Below are 22,086 nucleotides of genomic sequence, written 5' to 3'. Positions count from 1 at the left end.
GCCCCATTAGCTAAAGTGGTGCTTCAGGTTAAGAACAGTTTCAGGTTAAGAACAGACCTCCAGAACGAATTAAGTTCTTAACCCGAGGTACCACTGTAACAATAACACAATTTGACAATTCAGATTTAAATAAACTGATATACCTATGACTGCACCCTTTTAACAATATTTTCCCACCTCTCTCTCCTCCCCCCACTTCCCACCACTATCCAAGGTACCACTGTATCTCCCTCAATCAATTCCAGGTGAGGGGCCTGTCAGTTGAATCTTAACTTCAACTCTGGGGATATCAAAGCATCCTCCATTGCACCTGAGTGGAGCTTAGAGGATCCCACAAGCTCAGGGGGTGCATGAAAGGCTGTGTGGCACACTGTGCTCTCAAACCCAACAAAGTTGAAATGACAAGAGGCTCAGAGACTGCGATTTCATCATCATCAATTTATTTGTATGCCGCCTTTCCATAGTTCAAACTGTGCTCAAGACGGCTTGCAACATGACAAGATTTACATAAGTACAAACATAACAGAATTCATAAACAATAAATAAAACACATCAAAAATACACAACCTAATGGAAACAATTTCCTCATAAATCATAAGATCTAAAACTAAAGATACAACAATAATATCAATAACGGCAACAGCTCTCTCAACAGTACTAAACAATACTCCAGCCCAAGAATCTGTTCAACAACCTCAGCTTTTGTAGCTGGAGTCAGTCAGCACTCCACTTTCCCAGGCCAGATGGGAAAGGGCCAGTAAGGCAGGGTGCAGGTCTTCCAGGGCTCACAGCCAAGATGGTCTCATTTAAAACAACACAGATAAAAATTAAAAACAATTTAAAAGCAGCAGCCGCAGTCCTTGTGAAGCCTGCCAAGCCCCGCCCCAAGCCAGGTGGAAAGAGGCAAGGGCGGGGTCCTTTCATGGTGTTTTGAAGGTAAATGAAGCTGACCAGAAGCATTTGTTTGTTTGATTATTTAAATTTATATGCTACTTTTCCATTAAAAATGATGATTAGAGTGGCTCAAAACAGAATAACAAACAATGGCAATTAATACATCCCCCCCTAACATTCAAATGCTAAATCATCTCAAAACATAGCCATTTAATTTTGTTTTGTTTTGTTTTGTTTTGTTTTGTTTATATACCACCTGTATCTTACAAGGATCTCAACGTGGTGTACCTGGTTCTCCTCCTCCCCATCTCACAACAGCAATCCAACATATAACTCGCTCTGATTATTATCATAATGTTTTAAAGTCATCACAAAATTACTGGTCATTAAAACAGATCAGTTAATGACAAATATAATACACATTCTAATAGGGCTATCATAGGCATAATCATAGGCATGTTTTATAATTTATGTTTTGGAATTTGGTGGGAGGGCAGTGCCTTGAAGCTACACTGATTTGTCAGCTCCTTGCTTTAATCAACTAATGATGAAATCCATTCCACCACCATCCTTCCCTTCAGTGTAAGGTCCCAGGGTAGACATGAGAAAGAGCATGAATGGGGGTTTGTGCGTTATGTGCAATTTGGAGCAAAGAAGTAACTAGGAGGTCAAGAGAGGGTTGGGAAAAATGTGATGCACACCAAGAGTTTTGCCATGTCAGGAAACATATACAGTAGTAACAAGAACCTACAAAAGCAAAGGGGATGCGGGTGGCACTGTGGTCTAAACCACTGAGCCTAGGACTTGCCGATTGGAAGGTCAGTGGTTCGAATCCCCGCGATGGGGTGACCTCCCGTTGCTCGGTCCCAGCTTCTGCCAACCTAGCAGTTCGAAAGCACGTCAAAGTGCAAGTAGATAAATAGGTACTGCTCCGGCGGGAAGGTAAACAGCGTTTCTGTGTGCTGCTCTGGTTCACCAGAAGCGGCTTAGTCATGCTGGCCACATGACCCGGAAAAACTGTCTGCGGACAAACGTCGGCTCCCTCAGCCAGTAAAGCAAGATGAGTGCCGCAACCCCAGAGTAGTACGCAACTGGATTTAACTGTCAGGGGTCCTTTACATTTACCTTTATTTGCAAAAGCAATGTAAAATATTATTCTGCTTTTCCATAAATCCATCAGTAGGCATGGCTGGGATCAGCTGTCTGGGAATGTCTGTCTGGATAAAAAAAATCTCTATAAGCATACGCTTTAAAACCTGTTTGGTGGAAATAAATATTGTAAATACTTTTATGAGTTTCTAATTATGTTATTTTTTTATTTACAGTCAAACCTCGGTTCCCAAATGCCACCATTTTGGACCATTTTGGCTCCTGAACGCTGAAAACCTGGAAGTAAGTGTTCCGGTTTTTAAACATTTTTCGGAAGTTGAACATCCGACGCAGCTCCTGCAGGAAGCTCCTGCAGCCAATTGGAAGCCGTCCCTCATTTGTCAAACATTTCGGAAGCTGAATGGGCTTACAGTACGTTCGACAACCAAGGTTTGACTGTATTTTGAAGATTTATATATCACTTCAGACCATAGCTGTGGTTCACCATTAATGAGCCATAAACACAAAACGTGCTTAAAATGCTCTTAGCATGTTGGGAAAAAAATTTTTTTAGCAGGTATGCAGTGCTTTTTTTTTAATGTTATGGGGTACTCTCATTTTGACTCAAGGAAATCACCATTTTATAGTTCAAATCGGGGGAAATAAATACAATAAATGGACAAAAGTACAAAGGTTTACAAAATGTTTAGCGGTATGCGTACCCCTGCGTACCCCCCAGAAAAAAAGCACTGGAGGTATATATGGAGTGTCTGAAGGTTATTGTGTTCCCCCTTCTGGAGCCGCCCTGGCACTGATTAACTGTTCCATTTAATGCACCACCCACCTCCTTAATAGTAGCTTAACCCCTTCCTTTTGCCTGCTCTGGAAATTTCCACTCCAACTTAGGGCAAACAGAGGAACGAAAGAGGATCAAAAAGAGAGCTCTTTTGCGATGACTTTTCCCTTTAGTGACTTTTCAATAGGTAACACCAAACCAGGTATTTGTATTATGAATGGTGGTTGGATTTTTGTTTTTCTTGACCCAGGAAATCTTTCTCTTTTTCACAGTTGTTGAAATCCTAGCCTGAATGTGCTCCAGTGACTTTTGTGAATATTTCAGCACACTTTTTTTTAATGGGGTGGGCATGGCGGCCTGTCACCTGATTCTCAAGATGCCAGGAGCGACCTAAGCAGATTCCTGGAGCTAGATTACAGCTGCAAATTGGGGTAAATGTTTAACTGGGGACTTTGGAGGCTGTGGCTTTGGAGATGTCTGATCCTTAACGCAACCCTTGTTTTCTTTTACAGTTTCGTGATTGCAGGCGTGGAGGTAGCAAAGGGACAATGGTAAGTGGCTTCATATTTGATATCGCGGTTCCTGTTACATCTATAAATTTGACGCCGATACCAGTGTTTTCCTGAGTGGCATTCTCTACAAAGAAACAGCAGAACATCAAAACTGTGCCAATATTCTCCCAGGGAAAAGAAGGCAATGTTTTAGAGCAGAGAAAAGGGCAAGCACCTTGACTGACATGAAAAGGTTTTGGAGGGTGTTGTTGATTTGATTTACTTGGCATCTGTGGTGATTTGTCTCAAGTTGGTTGAAAGCTCTGAAGTTGAGCTCTTGCCATTAGGAGGATCTCGCTCACCTGCAAATCGACTTTGCTCTCACAAGGAAGTTGTTGTAATCGTGGACATTTTATGGTGGGAAACAGACGCATACTGAGGAAACATGCCTCTTAAATACGTAGGATTGATTCTGAAGGAATGTGTTTCCTCTATGCACAGATACTCTTGGAGTAAATCAGTTGAGAACTGCTTGAATATGAAATCCACATGGGTTTTTGAAAGGTTCATAATCAGGAGCAAGCAGGAAATCTAATCTAATGCAATGAAAGCAATCATAGAGAATGTGATGTGATGTTAAAACAAGGGCTTCATGTGAGTGAGATCCTAATGGCAATGATAACATTTTCCATATGTGTTCCTCTGTAGGTATTTTTCCATGGGGAAAAATGTTCCATTGCAATGGGCGCCTAATGTTTGCTTTCTTTCTTTCTTTCTTTCTTTCTTTCTTTCTTTCTTTCTTTCTTTCTTGCTGAGGGGTGGACAGGACAGTTAACAAACTCACACAGGCAAGCCTCAGAGCAGAAACTCTCCTCGAGAAATATTTGTGGAGAGTTAGTGGAGACCCCTATTCCTCAGAGTTACAATTCTTATTTCTCCATTCCTCTTCCCAGAGAAGTCTGAGAACTGTAACTCTGTGAGAGGAATAAGGGCCTCCTCATGACATTTAGCACCATTAACAAGCTATAGTTCCAGGGATACTTAACAGGGAGGAGCAATGACTCTTTAAAGTGGCATGATACTACTTTAAATCTATAGTGCAGATGAGGCCTAATTCTAGTTTTGCCTGCCTTCTCCTGCCTTCTATGAATGGCTGGCCAGAGATCTTTTGTCACCTAAGCAAGGCCAGTCCTACCATGAGGCAAAGTGATGCAGCTTCCTCAGGCAGCAAATTCTGAGGCATGGACAATGACTAGAAAGGTGTGCCATGTGGCCTGCCCTGCAGCCCCTAGGCTAGATTGCTGCCATAGCATTGCTGGTGTACCAGTGAAGTGACCTGAGGTGACCCATCTTGGGTTGCCACAGGGAGCAGGAGATCACAGTCTGGCTTCAGCGTTGGTGGCTTCCAACTTGGCTTTGGGTCAGCCAAAACCAGCCAAAACCAAAGCTAGGGAGAGCACTAACAGTGCCTCCTGGAACGTCCAATTTTCACATATGCTCTCAGTGAAAAGGGGGAGTTCCTACAAAGCAGGTGCATTGCTACTGGTCTCGTTCCAACCTGGATCTGTGTCGGGAGCCATTAGTGGGACATCTTGCCTCAGGCACAGGGCCAGCTCAATATATTTTGGCACCTGACGCACCCACAAAATGGCATCCTCTCTCCACCAGGGAAGAAGGGGTGAGTGAAGATCTACCTCAGGAACAAGGGTGTGGGGAGTAAAGCTCTACACTGGAATCTGATGCCTCTGTGGATCGTGCTGCCTGAAGTGGTCTCCTCACCTTTCCTCATGGGTGGACCATCCCTGCTGGTGGTGGTGTGGTGGTTGGGGCTTATGGGTGACAGAGGAAAGGGTTTTTGGACAGGCCTGAGCCTCAGCACCTCTCTTCTTAAACATGCATTTCAAACTTGAATTGCTCTGTAGGTCAGAAGGGGGGGGGGTGGAAACTGAACAAAAAGCTATCTGCCCATTTAAAGCAATGTCTTCAATAGTTGTTAAGTTTGAAAAGCCCATTAGGTTTCAGGATCTTCACTCCCATTTGTTCCCTCCTGGGTAATTACTGTTGGTGTGGGAAAATAAGAAAAGTTCTTTGTAGGTCATCACTTGGCAGCTAAGGAGGTCAAGCACAACTCCAAGCTAACATGGTAATCAGCATGATTTTGGGCAAAGTGGGGCAAAAACGCCTTTCTCCTCATGCATTCTTTCTGTTGTGAGCGTGAGCAACACAGAAGATGAGTTCTACTGATAAGAACTTGCCTGCTGTGACAATGACGGCTGAAGCTTTATGCCAAGGATGGATTTGGATAAATCTGCTATGAATTCACAAATAAAACCCACAGGGGTAATTTTGAAAGTAATTTTTCCTTCAAAATTAAAGTAACTGTTAACAGCGAGCTTTTCTCCAGCTCTTTAGAACTCTTAAAAGTCAATTAATATAGCTCAACCATCAATCTGTATTCTAGGTGAGTTGTTGGATAAATTAAACGTGACTTAAGTTAAAGATGGTATCATACTCCTATCATTCATTAGTGCCTTAGATGGGTTCCTATTCTACTCTTTTATGCCTGTTAGCACTCCACTTTCTATGAAAAGATACAGGGCAGCAGTGAAAATCATTTCTCTTCTACCTACTTTTCTGAAAGAAAATATTCCTTTAAAGCCAATTCTGTGCATGCTTAGAGCTACTATACAGTGTGACTCTGTCCTGGGCGTGGGGAGGACACCATTCTCTGCAGTGCTTCAGGCTGCAAAATGTCTTAGAGCAGCCCTGCTTTGAAGCTAGAGACTTTTAGGTAGGCTTGACCTTCTAAGTCCTTTTTGTTTCTTCATGGACAATCTCTTTCCTGGGCCACCACAGTCTCACTTCATTCACATTTTCCACTGCAGACAGGGCAAGCTTATAGAAATCTCCTCAGAAGCAGATTGCACTGGTTTCAGTGGTGCTTATTTCCAGAAAATGGGTTTGGGCCAACTTAACATTTTCTGCTGTTGACCTTTCCTCTTTTCCCTATCCGTGATCTGGGATTCACATTCGGCAGAATGAGGTGCTAATTGAGTGGCGAAATAAGAGTGCTGAGGTGATAAAATTGGCTGGATCAGTTCAGGTAGTGGTGGTGGTGGGGGGTGGAATCACATTTTAACATTCTTTTTTTTTTAAGGGGGAAAAAATAAGAAACTAGTGCAGCAAAAGAACAAACTGGGATAGGACATTTCTCCCTGATTGGTTGGCCTCTTCCTCTCCCATCTTGTAGCAAGCCTAATAGTGGGAAAGCAATAAAAACAACTTTCTCCATCTGTACTCCAGTCCACTCTATCATCTCAGGAGTCTGCATAGACTAGACTGGTTTCAGCTCCCAAGTGATCTGAGCAGAGATTGGGTCACATTTGTGATATCCGCTGGGTGAAAGTTCACACTTTGGATGCGAACAGAAATGTTTAAAAGCAGTTTCAACTGCCCCATCCTTTTCATCAATATGCACCATAGACCACATTTCTGAACCCAGTTAGGTGGAACCCATTGAATTTGGTGGGTCTTACTTTTGAGGAAGTGTCTCTAGGGCTGTTGAGATCCATAGCAATGTCATTTCCAAGAGGTATCTAGGCGAAAGTGCTTTGACTAGCTGTTAACCCAAAGTCTATAAAAACCAGTGATTGTCAATAAAAAGTAGCCTCTGGAGCACTTCTTAATAGATGAGCCGTAGGCGGAACAGTCCATGCCAAAAGAGTGGGATTTCACACTTGCCTGTCTGCCTGGGGGTATATTTAGCAATCTGAATGCTCGTGATTTGATGAACAGTTGCTGCCTCATGAAACAGATGGCTTGCGAAATGATCTCTAGGAAGGCTATATAAGGTCAAACACCAAACGTCCTTTCTCACATTTAATAGCACCAACATGAATGCTGAGTTTGGAAAATGGTGCTTGTAAGGCTGAGGTGCCAAAACCTTCTCAGCTTTGGAAGCAATGCAGTCCCGCTCTGGCATTTTATTTTCAATAGCTTGTTGCCATGTTTTTATCACACTGTGGTAAGTAGGCTGGATCTGGCATGTGGGTAAGAGATTACCAGTTGACCAGACCTGATCTGGGATGCCATTTGTATACAGAAGCCTCTTTTAGGGGGTGAATTCTCTTCTCTGGACTTGGATGTGGGAGTCTGCCACATGTCTTCATTCTCTGGTGAAGAACAATTCCCCACCATGTGTTCTGGTGAACATGAGAAAACGAAACCATCTTGATATTATTTTTCAAGTTTTAAACTCTTTCTTGCCCTCTTCAAATGAAGCTTTCCTGACAAGATGCTCAACTTAAAATAGTCATCTTGATGTAGTCACAAGCAATCTTTCCCCTAGAGGAAATAATCATTCTTGATCAAAAATGTCATTTTTTGAGGGAGGGGGAAAAGAAGAAGGCTCCATCACATAATTTATGAACAGAATCATCTGACACTTGATAGTAACAGAGAATTCTAACTTCTAGTGAAATTACTGGCTGCCAGTGAAAGATAATTCTTATGCAACCATTCCAGCAAAAGAAAAAAGAGAGGGGGTGCAGGGAGAAAAATGAAATGAAATATTTGGCGTGTTATCTATTAGTCTATTGTACTTACTTGCTTTCTTTCAAAGTAATTGTGCAATAATGATAGTTCAGTAGATGTCATGCGTTGCTGGTGTTTATTCGCTATGCAAATTAAAATTAAAGTCAACTGAAAAATGGTTCTAAATTGTTGCAATTCTTGTCAATAGACTTGGTCTTCAGGGCTTTGAAATCCTGAATCACAGCTTACATTCTGGAAATGGGGCTCCCGCAGGACTTGACATGAAATCATAGAATTGTAAAGTTGGAAGGTACTCTGAGGACCATCTAGTCCAACCCCCTGCCATGTAACTGTCCCATACAGGCATCGAACCGATGACCTTGGCATTATTAACACCACACTGCAACCAACTGAGCTATCCATGCACTGAAGTTCCTTAAAATGAATGGAGATTACGCAGCTGCAACATTTGTTGGGGTCATCCCTTTAACTGGTGGAAAAAATATTGTTAAGGTTGGCAGGATTTTATGATTACTTTGCTTTTTTATACTTTATAATTTATAGAGGCACCCACAATGCATGATCCAAATCAGCCTTGTTAAGGGGTCGAGAGATTGAGATACAACAGCTGGCTGTGCTGTGGACAGTCAAAGGGATTTTTAAGGGATTTACTCATTATCATAGAAATCACATACTGTCTTGTCTTTCTCATTTAGTCTGATAGAGGAGGGCTCTATTTCTTGCTGCTGCTCTTTCCCTCGGGCAAAAATGCCATTATCATAGCTGTGCCAGTTTCACTCCTGTTGCTGTGGCAGAGCTGATCGGAATATTTTGCAGCAAAAGAAGCTTCTGCTGAAAGCGTTCGCGCTCGTTAAAATAAACAAACGCTGACAGTGTACCCACTTACCCACTTAGAGCACAAAGCAGTAGTTTATTTGACATACACAATGCAGAATTCTTTGCAGTCATCCTCAATAAGCTGCTTTTAATCCAGATATATTCTAGATCTTCAGCCCACAAGAGTGGGTGTGGTTATTGAAAATGTGTTTCGATATCATCCTCTTGATGAGGTTTCCATGCCTTCTCCATGCCCTCCAACACAATAAAGAAGTAGTGGTTGTGGTTTTGGTGTACACCCCCACCCACAGCAACACTGGGCAGGTATGACTACACCCCCTAAAGCTGGGGCCACCTCCATCTGTTATCAGTGAAGTCAATATGGGCTACTGAGTGGCCACTTCTGGAGAACCACAGCCAATTGCAGTCACGAACGACTCTGGGGTTGCGGTGCTCATCTCACTTTACTGGCCGAGGGAGCCGGCGTACAGCTTCCGGGTCATGTGGCCAGCATGACTAAGCCGCTTCTGGTGAAGCAGAGCAGCACATGGAAATGCAGTTTACCTTCCCACTGAAGCAGTACCTATTTATTTACTTGCACTTTGATGTGCTTGCGAACTGCTAGGTTGGCAGGAGCTGGGACCGAGCAACGGGAGCTCACCCCATCGCGGGGATTCAAACTGCCAACCTTCTGAACGGCAAGCCCTAGGCTCAGTGGTTTAGATCACAGTGCCACCTGCGCTGTAGTGTTGTGGATAGTATCAGGCTAGGACTGTAGGGGCTGAGGTTCAAATCCTTACATTGTCGTGAAGTTCATTGAGTGATCTTCAGCCAGTCATTATCTCTAGGTCTAATCAACCTCATAGGGCTGTTGTGAAAATACAAATGCCACACCTGCTTTGGCCCTCAGCCACAGGGTTGTCGATATTTCATTAAGTTCCCTAAAGTTTGGACAAAATACCCTATCAGCAAAGCCTCTCTTGAAAAGCACGGCCATCTTCTTAGCAGCCTCTTTCCCACCGCAGATCAACTTATGCTTCCACAAATAGAAAGCAGATATACATCACACACATACAATTGCAGAGCAATGCAAATAAGTGAACATGGCTAGTTAACTTAGTGGAAAATTTCCTCTTGATACCAGATACTGCAAATAGGGCAACCGATTGTTAAAACAGATCCCCTGCAACATCTGTCAGTGAAGCTTGTCAAACACATTTCACTCAGAGCTTGAAACAAGGCAATGGAAAACGGGAAGATTAAACACAGATTAGACCAACCTGCTTTGTGCAATTTAGTCTCCTTGATTGCATATGTTTACCTTACCATAACAATCACACCAGTTTAATAAAGCTCATTCATATGAACATAATTTATATTTTGAGCCGAGTGATGCTCATATTAATATTTTTAGTTAGGCTATGCTTTTCATTGGAAAACTCCTTCCTAGCTATTCTCATTTCTTCTTATCTCTGGCGTTTAATTTCAATAAGTAAGAAATCACTATCCACCCATCTGGTCTATAATGAAGCTGAGTATATACTGATGGAAAAGTGGCTCCCCATTCATGTTAATGAATAACATTTATACAATGTGGATTAGATCTGAAGACTAGAACGACCATATTAATATGGAGGTGCTGCTACTGAAAAGAAAGATATCTTAGCTTCAAGATACCTAGTGGCTTTGATAGCTTGAAGTATTTTTCACCAGTTGCGACTGGTGTGCCAATTGAAATCCTTCAAAGGCATAAATTGCCAGGCCACTGTTATCTGTGCCCTGGGAGCTTCTGGTTTAGATTATTTCAGTGCGTGTTGTATATAGGACTGTCTTTGAAGACTGTTTGGAAATGTTAGAATATATCAGCACAATAATTAACTGGGCCCAAGTGTTTGGCGCATGTCACTCTAGTTTTGGAACAGCTACCTCATCTGCCAGTCCATTTCTGGACAAAATTAAGAATACTGGACTTTTTAACCTAAGCAGGTTGGAAGCAGGATACCTTAACATCTGCTTCTTCCCACATGAATCTGCTCAGTTACTGAGATCAACCTCAGAGACCCTGCTTGGTGTCCCTACTCCCTACCAGCCCCTCCATCTGGAGTAAGGCAGAGAGGGGACCTTTTCAGTTGTGGTTCATAGGAATTTAGGCCTTTGGTCTATCTATCTCAGTATTGTCTACAGTGACTAGCAGGATTCCACACATGGAGTCTCTCCTAGGATCTCCTGTATGCAGGGCAGATTCTCTGCCCGTGAGCTATGGTTTCACACAGGCATCTGATTGGCCATTCTGATAAAAAGGATGCTATATGGGCCTTTGGTATGATCCAGACTACTTTTATTGTATTATGATCACCTATGGCCCTCTCCCTGAAGGAGTGTCTCCACCCCCATCGTTCAGCCTGGATACTGAGGTCCAGCTCCAAGGGCCTTATGGCTGCTCCCTCAATACGAGAACTGAGGTTCCAGGGAACCAGGCAGAGGGCCTTCTTGGTAGTGGCACCTGCCCTGTGGAATGACCTCCTATAAGATGTCAAGGAAATAAACAACTATCTCACTTTTAGAAGACATCTGAAGGCAGCCCTGTTTAGGGAAGTTTTTAATGACTGATGTTTGATTGTGTTTTTAATATTCTGTGTTTTTAATATTCTGTTGGAAGCCACCCAGATGGGCGGGGTATAAACAAAAAAATATTACTATTATTATTATTATTATTCAGTCTTTCAAGGTTCGATCATTTTTGGAACTCCTCCCTAGTAAGGACACTGTCCATATTTCTTCTTTTTGGGTATCAGGTGAAAACATTTTAATTTGCTTGGGGTTTCTTGAGTTTTTTTTCCTTTTATGTCTTTTAGCTATTTAGGCTAAAAGGATTGCTGAGGATGAAACAATGTTTTTAGATTCACTGTTGCTCATCAGCTTCTCAGCATGTGATAAGCTTTCATTCTCCAACTGTGAAGGCCTCTCTTTTCCAGGCTCTAAAGAGATCTGCACATAATAATGTATGTGTCGATGTTGTGTTTATCGTGGCTTGCTTGCTATTATGGTGCTGAAAGGATAGCGCCTACTCCTAAAATCTGTCAGGGTATAGATCGGAAGTAGCTAAATATTCTGCTTATTTATTGATAGAACTAAATGGAGCCTGCCTTATAGCTCCAGAGGAGTGAATGTTACTTTATACATTCTTATGCCAATGTGGTTTTTTGGAGGGCATCTGGGGACATAGCCTTGCCTAATATGTTGCATTATTTGGTTAGAGAATGCTGCTTCACCTATCTGAGTGCAGAAGTTCCCAGAAGTTTCTTTTAAAGCATGTATGCATTATTTTAAAATTCAATGAAACAAAGGTGCAGTTGTTTCAGAAACAAAATCTGCTATGAGCTCTCCCTGTCGTGGGCTTTGATTCGAAAGGCCAATGTATTAGTTAAGAAAAATAATAATGTACAGTGGTACCTCTGGTTAAGAACTTAATTCGTTCTGGAGGTCCGTTCTTAACCTGAAACTCTTCTTTTTTTTAAAAAAAAATAATTTTTATTGATTTACAACACAAATATACAATTTTATCCAATCTTTTATCCAACCTGAAACTCTTCTTAACCTGAGGTACCACTTTAGCTAATGGGGCCTCCTGCTGCTGCCCTGCTGCCGGAGCAAGATTTCTGTTCTCATCCTGAAGCAAAGTTCTTAACCCAAGGTACTATTTCTGGGTTAGCGGAATCTGTAACCTGATGTGTCTGCAATCTGAAGCATCTGTAACCTGAGGTACCACTGTGATGCAAACTTCTTGGGCCTGCACCACTTTAGAATGAGGAAGAAGGATTTGCTCCTGCAAATCAAAAATACCCTCTTCCTTTTTTGCTAGCTTTTCATGGGTAAGCTTTTGCTCACTGTTTTAACACGCAGCATTTAAACATGCAGTTTCAGTAATATCAGAATTAATTCTGTCACCTGCGTGTCATCATTCAAATTAGCACTGCCGTTGTATAGTTAGTGTGGGGACCCTGTGGCCCTCCAGATGTTGTGGTATCCCTGACCATTGGCCACGAGGGCTGGGGCTGACTGGTGATGGAGTCCAACAAGTCTCCCACTTCTGAACTGAAGTACTGTTCCTTCCCAAAGTACAGCACTACTAAGATCTGTTGACTTTTTGGTGGCTGGATTAGGCCTTAATATTTTACTGGGAAATTAAGCTAAAAAAAGCTCACCGCCAACAGAATGTAAATGACAAAGTGGTCATGCAAATAAGTCTGTAAAGTTTAAAAATAACGCGTGTAAAAATAGGAACACAAGTAATATGAAAGGTTAGGATCTAATTAATTTATACAAAAGACCTCAGTAGTGTCTACATATATTGGTGTTGTTTGTGCTAATCTTTTTCCAAAGCTGTTGAACAGAAATAGCCTATTATGCAGCTCAATGGAAAGCCGTTCCATCTCACTGAACATGTAAAATGTTCCATCCTTCACCCCTTCTTGGTTTTTTAGCTGTTGACACTGTTCACCTGAGAATATGCTACATCTTTATCCCTTTGTGGTTGCATCTACCAAGCCTTTGACCACAGAACTGAATTGATAATATTTGTGCATTAATACAGTTATCCTTTCCCAGGTGTTAATCTCTGCTAGAGGCTGTAGGCTGATAAATGATTTGGGCAAAATGAATGCCAACGCCTACACTTGGCACAAATAGAAAGCAAATTGACATTAGATTTTAGGTGTTAAATGTCAATAACATTTCACCCCTTCACAATCCACAGTGTGTACACACCAAGTTTCGACTGACTGATAATAAAATTGCGCAGATAGGCAATCAAACCCATTGTTTACAAGGCTGCTACAACAGAATGATGAATAGGAGATGTGAGCTGGGAGTTTTATTTAATGAGATCAGTGAGTCCTTGGACATGGAGAAAAAACCAAACGCAGTGGGATGTGTGTGACCACATGATGCTGTTATCCTTGAATGGTGCACTTGACTCCTGAGCTAAAGTAGCAGTGATTTTTCATGCATGTTGTAGCTTAAGGAGAGGTGGACAAAGGCACCAATTCAACAAATGGGACTTACTCATAGTTATCTGCTGAACTTCTACCCTGGCTGAAAAGAATAGCCGAGATGGAAAACAACAACAGAAAACCCACAAAATATCATAAAATGACAATATAGTACAGAATAAAAATAGTTAAAAGGAGACTGGCAAAACATCAATCAAAACAACTAACTAAAATCAATTTTGACAGAAGCTTAAGGGCAACAGGCCTGGCGTTTTTTTTTAAGTATTAGACAGCAAATAATTAGAAATGGACCTTCTTTGGGCACAGAGTTCTAGAGCCTGCAAATAGCTGTTGAGAAAGTTGGAGAATGAGCTCAGCTGCATATGGAATCACAGAAAAGGCAGGGGGTGTCAGTAATAACCACAATCTGTTCATCATTTAAAGGTCACCTAGATAGCAGTCATTATTATTATTATTATTATTATTAACCTCAGGTATCAAAAGGAGGCCAATTATACCCATAGCTCTTTTACCAATCCAGGTTTTCTTGCTTCCTTGAGAAAAAGGAACACAGTTTGAATGAAATATAGGAGACAAATAAACCAGTGCCTTTTCCTTCCCTTCAGAAGGAAAATGACAGGAAGATTGTTATTTGGATCAAGGGAAGAAACAGTTTGTTTCCCTCTGTCTTGAGACCTTTCTGATGTTGTGCCTGTGGGTTTGTTTGTTTGTTTGCTTGCTTTTTTGGTTACCTGTTACACTGAGAGAGAAAAATAAAGCAAAGCCAAGTTAAATTTTTTTTTTATATATAAATTACAGCCATCCCCAGAGTTTCACAGTCCTCTCTTCTCAAGTGAAACCTTGGATGAAAATGGCCATCGTAAGGATTTTTAAAATAGGTATTAAATGAGCCTGCCTGACTCATCATAGGTATGGAGTGGACACATGGGCATGCAAAATTGCTTATTTTGGAAGACATTTTAAGGCTTAGCCAAATTTTTCAGAGCAATGACGAATACAGGGGATTCCCCCCCCCCCCACATTCATTTAAACGTTGAAACAATAAATTTGAAATGACCGGTGGCAGCAACTTTGTAATGAATGCCACTGATCCAAACCTATAATCAACTGAAAATGTTATCCCCTTTAACATCTGAACAACAGGTTCTGAGTGAACATGAACCTGATACTCCCTGCTTGTCTTAGGAGTGTTTTTATCACCTGATCATGCCTGAAGCCTAGACATTGAGGAATCCATCTCTGACAACCTTATTCACCTGCTGCTGAAGCTGGCAGAGATCACTTCTGCTAATAGTATTCAGTTCTTCTGCTTGTCTAAGCCAAAGGTCTTTCAAACATTAGCCCCATCTTCTGGCGCCGACACTTTCGGAGGCGTACACTCCGTGCAAGGCAGCTTGCGAAAATTAAAACCACAATGGAATGTATCAATAAGGTACAGGCAGACAGGAGAGATTGAAATAGTCATCAACGCAGACCCTTACCTAAAGCAGTTCAGCAAAAGTCTGCTGGTGTAGGAAAGTCTCCACCAGCTGACAAAAAATGGTGAAAGAGTCATGTGAACAGCAGAGGACAAGGTGTCCCACAATCTTGGTCTTTCCCCCCACAAGGCAAATAAATTAAAAACAAGGGGGGCACCAGGCAAGCCTTCAAGTATTGTGCAATCACAGTAAGTGGACTTGCCTACACATTCCTTGTGGGTGGAAGCCTACAAAAAACTAATAAGTACCAACCAGTTGGAACTGTAGAGAACCGGGTTCGAATCCTTGTTCCTGTTGTAGGAGGAGAGAAGACGTTATGCCTGAGAATGTATAGTCAGTGGTGCTGAAGTTGTTACTTGACATGGGTTTGTTTCTGTTAAGACGGTTATATTATCCACTGTTACATTGTTATGCCTGCTGTTTTACAGACCTTTAACTGTGAATTTTACTACTTAAGTTAACTCAGCGAGGCTGCTCACAGTTTCAATGCATTTTTCATAAACATGTTTTAATATGTTTTGGGGGTTTGGTTGTTTACTTTAAAAATTGAATTAACTTTTATTGTCTGAAGTACTGTTGTGTAATATATTTGCATTGCTCCTGCTTGTTAGGTTTTCATATGTTATACAGTGGTACCTCAGGTCAGAAACACCTCGGGTTACAAACACTTCCGGTTACAGACTCCGCTAACCCGGAAGTAGTACCTCGGGTTAAGAACTTTACCTCAGGATGAGAACAGAAATTGTGTGGCGGTGGCAGCGGGAGGCCCCATTAGCTAAAGTGGTACCTCAGGTTAAGAACAGTTTCAGGTTAAGAATGGATCTCCAGAACGAATTAAGTTCGTAACCAGAGGTATCAGTGCGTGCGTGTGTGTGTGTGTGTGTGTGTGTGTGTGTGTATGAATGAAGATATTTTAGTTTCATTGTGGATCTGAAAGCAGAGAGGTGACAAGGGATGGATTTCTATCTTTCTTAAAGAAGTCCTCAGGAAAATGTACACACACATTTGTTGACATTTCCAATATACAGTGGTACCTCTGGTTGCGAACGGGATCCGTTCTGGAGGCCCGGTCGCAACATGAAAAGAGTGCAACCCACAGTGGCACATCTGCACATGCACGGGTTGCGACTCGCCGCTTCTGCGCATGCGCACGACGTCATTTTGTGCATCTGTGCATATGTGAGCGGCAAAACCCAGAAGTAACCCTTTCCAGTACTTCCAGGTCACCGTGGGACGTAACCTGAAAGAACATAACATGAAGCAAATGTAACATGAGGTATGACTGTATACATTTCATAATTTTGCTCTCCAAGTCATGGAAGGCCGCAAACATCGCAAAGGTGAAGTGCCAAAGTAGGCAGGACTTTTTTCCCAAGCGAGTAAGCAAAATGTGTAGGAAAGTTTATTATATGGATTACATGACACGTGTCTCTGACATGGCTTTTTAATGTGAGCCTGCAGTGGAGCTGGCTAAGGGAAGAAAGGGAGGAAGCTGCCTGGAGGCTCATCCTACTGTGCCAGGATACAACATATGAAAAAAGAAGAGAGGGCAAGCAGCTGTTTTCTGGCCACTGAGGGGGAATAAAAACTTCAGAGACCCGTCTCCTCTCCCTTCCCATCTTCTATCCCTCTGCACTTTCTCCCTGCAGCTTGAGTTTGTTCCAACATTTTCAGAATCTAGTCCAGTTCCTGTCACTCAATGAACCTCTCTTACATGCCTTAAGAATCCTGCATTACCTGAGATTATAGGGACAAAATGTTCCATTTGGTGGGTTTACGGCGTCCATGAAATGCTGTGCAAACAGTTTACTCTGGTTTCATGAGGAGGGCTGAGGAAGAAGGAAGGATGAAAAGCTGTGAGCGGATCTGAACCGCGGCAGACAAATAGTTCAGATTCGTGGTTGTCTTGCCAGCACACCCGTAGAGAACCATACAGTGGTGAATAGATTCTGTTTATTCAAAATAGAATAGAATAGGAAAGTTGCAAGCAATAGATCAGCCCAATTAACCGAATAAAAAGAGAGCCCAGGCAGTGAAGTTTCCTAAGACAAAAAGGATCAGCTCCACCACAACTTCTGGGCACATTTACAGGCTCATCCTGTGGCTCTGCAACAAAGGACTGGGAAGAATTCTTCCTCCTTGCCACACAACCCTTTGGTATGTGAACTTGACTAGAGCCCTGTGGCCCCACCAGGTCAGTGCTCACCCCGGAGGAGCACATGCCAGACCTCCCTCCATTTTGTACCCCTAACCTTTGGTTATACCAATGTCAAATGGCTGCAGCTTGACATGGCTAGAGGCTCTATGGGAAGGTGATGCATTTCCACTACAGATGGGAGACCCTCCAAGTGCCCCCATTTTCTGGGGACTGTCCCGGATTTACAGAAGCCATCTTGGTTTCTGATTTGATCCTGGACTGTCCCGCTTTTCCTTAAGAAGTCCTTATTTTCATCGGAGAAATGTTGGAGGGTATAGTGTTATGTGATCCCTGAAACAAGGAAATAAATAACTATACAGTGGTACCTCTGGTTGTGAATGGGATCCATTCCGGAGGCCCGTTCGCAACATGAGCAGAACGCAATCTGCGTCTGCGCATGCGCGGGTCGCGATTTGCCACTTCTGCGCATGCGTGTGACATCATTTTGTGCATCTGCGCAAGCGCAAGCGGCAAAACCTGGAAGTAACCCTTTCTGGTACTTCCGGGTCACCGTGGGACGCAACCTGAAAATGCGCAACCTGAAGCAAACGTAACATGAGGTATGACTGTACAACCTTTAGAAGACATCTGAAGGTAGCTCTGTCTAGAGAAGTTTTTTAATGTTTAATTATGTTTTTAGATATGTTGGAAGCCACCCAGAGTGGCTGGGGCAACCTAGTCAGATGGGCGGGGGTATTATTATTATTGAATAGAATGTCCCTCTATTCATCAGAGAAAAGTCAGAAGGTTAATATATTATTATTCCATGTGTTATAGACAATGGCAGCAGAGCACGGTGGGGGCGTGGGGGGGGGGAGGACTGACTTCTGGGCTCTGGCTTATGCAAAGTGCCTCTAAACAGTAATCTGACCCTTTTCATGATATAGTTTCCTTGTTCTGAAACTTGCGTCACCAGCTTTCCTTCTTGTTTTTATGTAGCAGCATTTCACTTAAGCAAGTGGGTGATGTATCTTCTTCCTTTCAGCTACCTGAACTGCAGCAATGAATAAAACTGAGTCTGCGCTCCAATGGAGTTGCACGTTTTTAAGGTGGCCTAGGTCTCTTTATCATTTTCCTTGCTCCGGAGGTTGTTGTTATTATTTCCATTGTGCGGAAGGGAAAATTAGGCTAACTGCTTCAAGGCTATTACTCATCAGGTATCTAAACCCAGCTGTAGGGTTCACCTGCTGACCACACTGGTGCTCTTCAAGTCTACTCCTGGAACAGATCATTTTTACATGAATACTTTCAGAGTGTTTCCAGGCATGTGATGTTTGTTTAACAATATGAAAGAGGGAGGGATTGTACCTACTAGCAAAATACAAGGGGGAAAAATCAGTTTGTTTGTCATGCCAGAGACCAGGGCTATGAATTCCCGTATGCGTGCTGCAGCAGGTAACATTCAGTTTCTCTTCTTACAAGTAATTATTTTATTGTTTCTGTAAATACAGTGAATGTGGCATTAAAGCTGTTTGAATTTGTGTCACAGTGTTAAATACTTACCCTTTGCAAATGAAACGTTTCTCGGGAATCTGGAAAGGCTGTACTTGCTCTATATTTCCTGAAGACATTTACACAGCGTGCCATTAGAAAGAGGAAGCTTAAAAGATGTAAACAGCCTAGGCTGTGATTTTTGCAAAATGAATCCATGTAATTTGCAAATAGATAAATAGGATAGGCATTCATGAATGGCAAATGCAAAAGAGGCAGCCATTTTAGTCTGGGTGGTTTTTTTTAAAAAAAGTTAATGTGGCACTTTAAAGATGAACACATTTATTGTGGCATTTAGTTATTGCATCAGACCTATGCTACAGAAACATATGCACCTTATATTGTTGAGAAATTGAGTTTTCCTTTTCAGGTTGTAGGGTGAATTGGCTGTTGTGTGAACAAACAGTTTAAATTAGATTAGTAAAAAATAGCACTGAGCGCTTAGTTTGTATCCAGTGCTGTTTAACTTTTCTCAGCTGTTGAGCAGAAGTACAACATATACACACCTCTCAGAAAGTATATTTTGAATGCTTACCGGTTTTAGATATAGTTGTGAACTATCGGACACGCAAAACCTGCTTGTTGCTGTATCTACTGGTGTCGTGGGAAAGCATGTTCTCCTTCATAGAGAGCACGTGTTGCGGTGGGGTCTGACAGGCCACCCCTCTGTTGCTGGGCGGGTTAGTATGGATGACCATCTGCAGTGATTGGGCGGTTGGGTTACTGGGCAAATTTTGGTGTTGCCATTTAGGAGGATGGACCAAAGGTTATAAAATCAAGTCACGCAGCACTGACTGGGCTCTTTTGCTGTGTGCATTGGATCACCCGCCCACCCTCCCTAATCTAGGGCTATTGCGTTGACCTTGCTATGCCTGTCATGGGGTCGTCTGCTTTTGGGGCAGGCACCTTGTAGGAATTTTGTCCATTTGGCTGATTGGCTGGTGCTATTTGGTTTTTGCCTTCTGCAGCAAATCGTCACAACTTGTAAGGTTGCGGTTAGGCATTGGTTAAAAAATTGGTTGGTGGAGGAGTAAGGATTGGCGGTGCCTGCCCCTCCAATGCTGCTGCGGAAAGGGAATTCTGTTAAAGGAATCCAGGGGCTTGTCATTCTTTTGTCCATACACCTGAATGGGGCTTAGGGCCACGCAAGCCCCCGGGAACATGCGGGGGGGGGATGAGGGTCTGGTGCCCGGCTCCATGCTCTCCCCAATATTGTTTTCCCTTACTGGCTTTCGCTGGAATTCGGAAATCAGTTCTGTCCCTGTCCATGGGGACAGATAGTCACAACCAATGCGTAAGCAACCACTCACATTTATGTTTTTTAATAAAGTTGTGGCCAAAATTATGCCAAAAACCTTAAACAAAAATTATGTGTGAATTGTGAATTTTTTAGGGGTGGCTTGGGGGACCTCGACACGCAAATTGTGGAGAGTATTTCCACCTGTTTTGCACAATGCTGTGCATGGGTTTAAACACTCTTTATTCAACATCTCCCTCTCTTCTTGACTTTTCTCATGTCATGTTCTAAATGTCCTTGTTTGTCTGGTGACCAACACAGTAATTTCTTGTGAATATTCATAAAGTGCATACAAGTCAATAGAAAGAGAGGCATTTATTAGTTGTAAATTCTAGAACGGTAGCTCCTTTAGCCAAATGAAAAAACAACAACAGACAAACAAAAATGGTCCTGTGGCAAATTGATTGTGGCGTTTAAGCAATTGCATCAGGCCTACATGATAGAAATAAACACACATAAAATTTTACAGTGCTCTTATTTTGTCCCACTGTGAATTTTGACATCAGAAAATCAAGGGACCTCTACTAGGCTGGCCTGTACTGGTTGTTTGATTATATTTTAATTTCAAACATCTGATGGTTTCTCTAGTTGCTACAAGGCACCATGCATTAAATCATTTTGACTTTCATGGTGCCTATAATGGAGAAACTATTCAGTTCCTTTCACACCTGGGCAACACTTCAGCTTCATTCTGCTGCTTTTTGCTCTCGATGAAAACCAGACTGATTTTTCTGCAGTTTCATGAATCTCAACTAGTTCTTTTCAAAGCCAAGCTTTCTGATTGGCTATCCATTTATTCCATGATAAGTTGTTTCACAGATCAAAGTATGAAAACAGTATTCTGCCTGTTTGTTTTAGACTTTAGGTTAATGTGAGAGGGTCCTCCATATTTTTTTTGTGTTAGAAGAAAGGGTACGAGGCAGCTGTTCTCTATTCATTCCTCCCCTCCAGACAGTTCATGAATAAATGTTCTTTTCAATGCAATATTTGGACTGTCTCTCATTTTATTTATGTGGGAGCAAAAGGGTGGCGCAGTTTCCATAGCAATAATCCAAAATGGAATTGGAACCTTTTGAGCAACTTGTGGAATGCGGTTGTACAGGTGTTGCAACAGCTCTAAGTATTTTAATTACTATGAAAAATAGCAGTGCCAGAGCAGCTGCCGGTGATTTATAGAGTCTCTCCTGATGGGACAATGCTATTTCTGTAAGGGTGGCTATTCTTAATGGGACGCAAAGTGTTTGGTAAAATAATTTATAATGAATGACTGCTTTTGGACTTGGTTTTAAGTCAAGCCAGAATACCTAATAGCTGGAGTTATGGATGAGGACAATGGACTCCAACCAATGTTTATGAAAGCTGAATTGTAGGGTCCAGTACTACAGAGTGGCAAAAACAGCCCCACAGCTTGCCCTAAATGGGGACTTTGGGGACTGAGCCTCTGCATTATAGCCAATTGCAGGTGGGATATAGTCAGACCTCTCTGGCATGCAAGACCCCCTCAAACATCAATAGCAGACCATAGCATATCACTAGAGTACATAATGTGCCATGGCCTGAACTCTTTGTACTGAGAGATGATTAATCTTTACATGGGAGGGGGAGGAACCTGTGGCCCTTCATATTTTGCTCAACTACAACTCCCTACTACAACTTATGCTGGCCCAAGTTGTACACCAATCCTTAGTTTTGCAGTACATCCAGGTCAGGTCAAAGCAAAGGACAAATAACAAAGTTAAATTAACTAACATCTTATTAGGTCTGAATAAACCATTGGTCTAATCATCAAAGAAAGATACTTCCAACTTGTAACAAATCTCATTGAGACAATTAAGCCTTTTTGCCTTCTTTTACAGCTGGCTTATTGGTTTTTCCATGTCTCTAGAGCAAGCATCCGCTGCCCACCCCTTTTGTGTGCAATATAGCTCCATCCTTGCCCAGGAATCTTTGCTCTTTCCTTTGACTCATTCT

At 42.2% G+C, this 22,086-nt stretch overlaps 1 protein-coding gene across 2 annotated transcripts in view; it reads left to right on the top strand.

The window, feature by feature from the left end:
• The first annotated feature begins 3,251 nt into the window (after positions 1 to 3,251).
• Positions 3,252 to 22,086, top strand: part of KCNJ16 (potassium inwardly rectifying channel subfamily J member 16) — a 44,895-nt gene continuing 26,060 nt past the window's right edge. Inside the window, exon 1 of one of the 2 annotated variants that reach the window (XM_083598862.1) lies at positions 3,252 to 3,330. The gene's annotated coding sequence lies outside the window, so the exon portion shown is untranslated. Of the gene's footprint in view, positions 3,331 to 18,678; positions 18,723 to 22,086 lie in introns of those variants that run through there. The other variant, XM_083598863.1, reaches the window with a different exon arrangement.

The sequence above is a fragment of the Podarcis filfolensis genome, assembly GCF_964270895.1.
Source record: "Podarcis filfolensis genome assembly, chromosome: 2".
Lineage (NCBI taxonomy): Eukaryota > Metazoa > Chordata > Lepidosauria > Squamata > Lacertidae > Podarcis > Podarcis filfolensis.
Note: the sequence above shows the minus strand (reverse complement) of the source record. Positions and strands in the feature narration are given on the sequence as shown.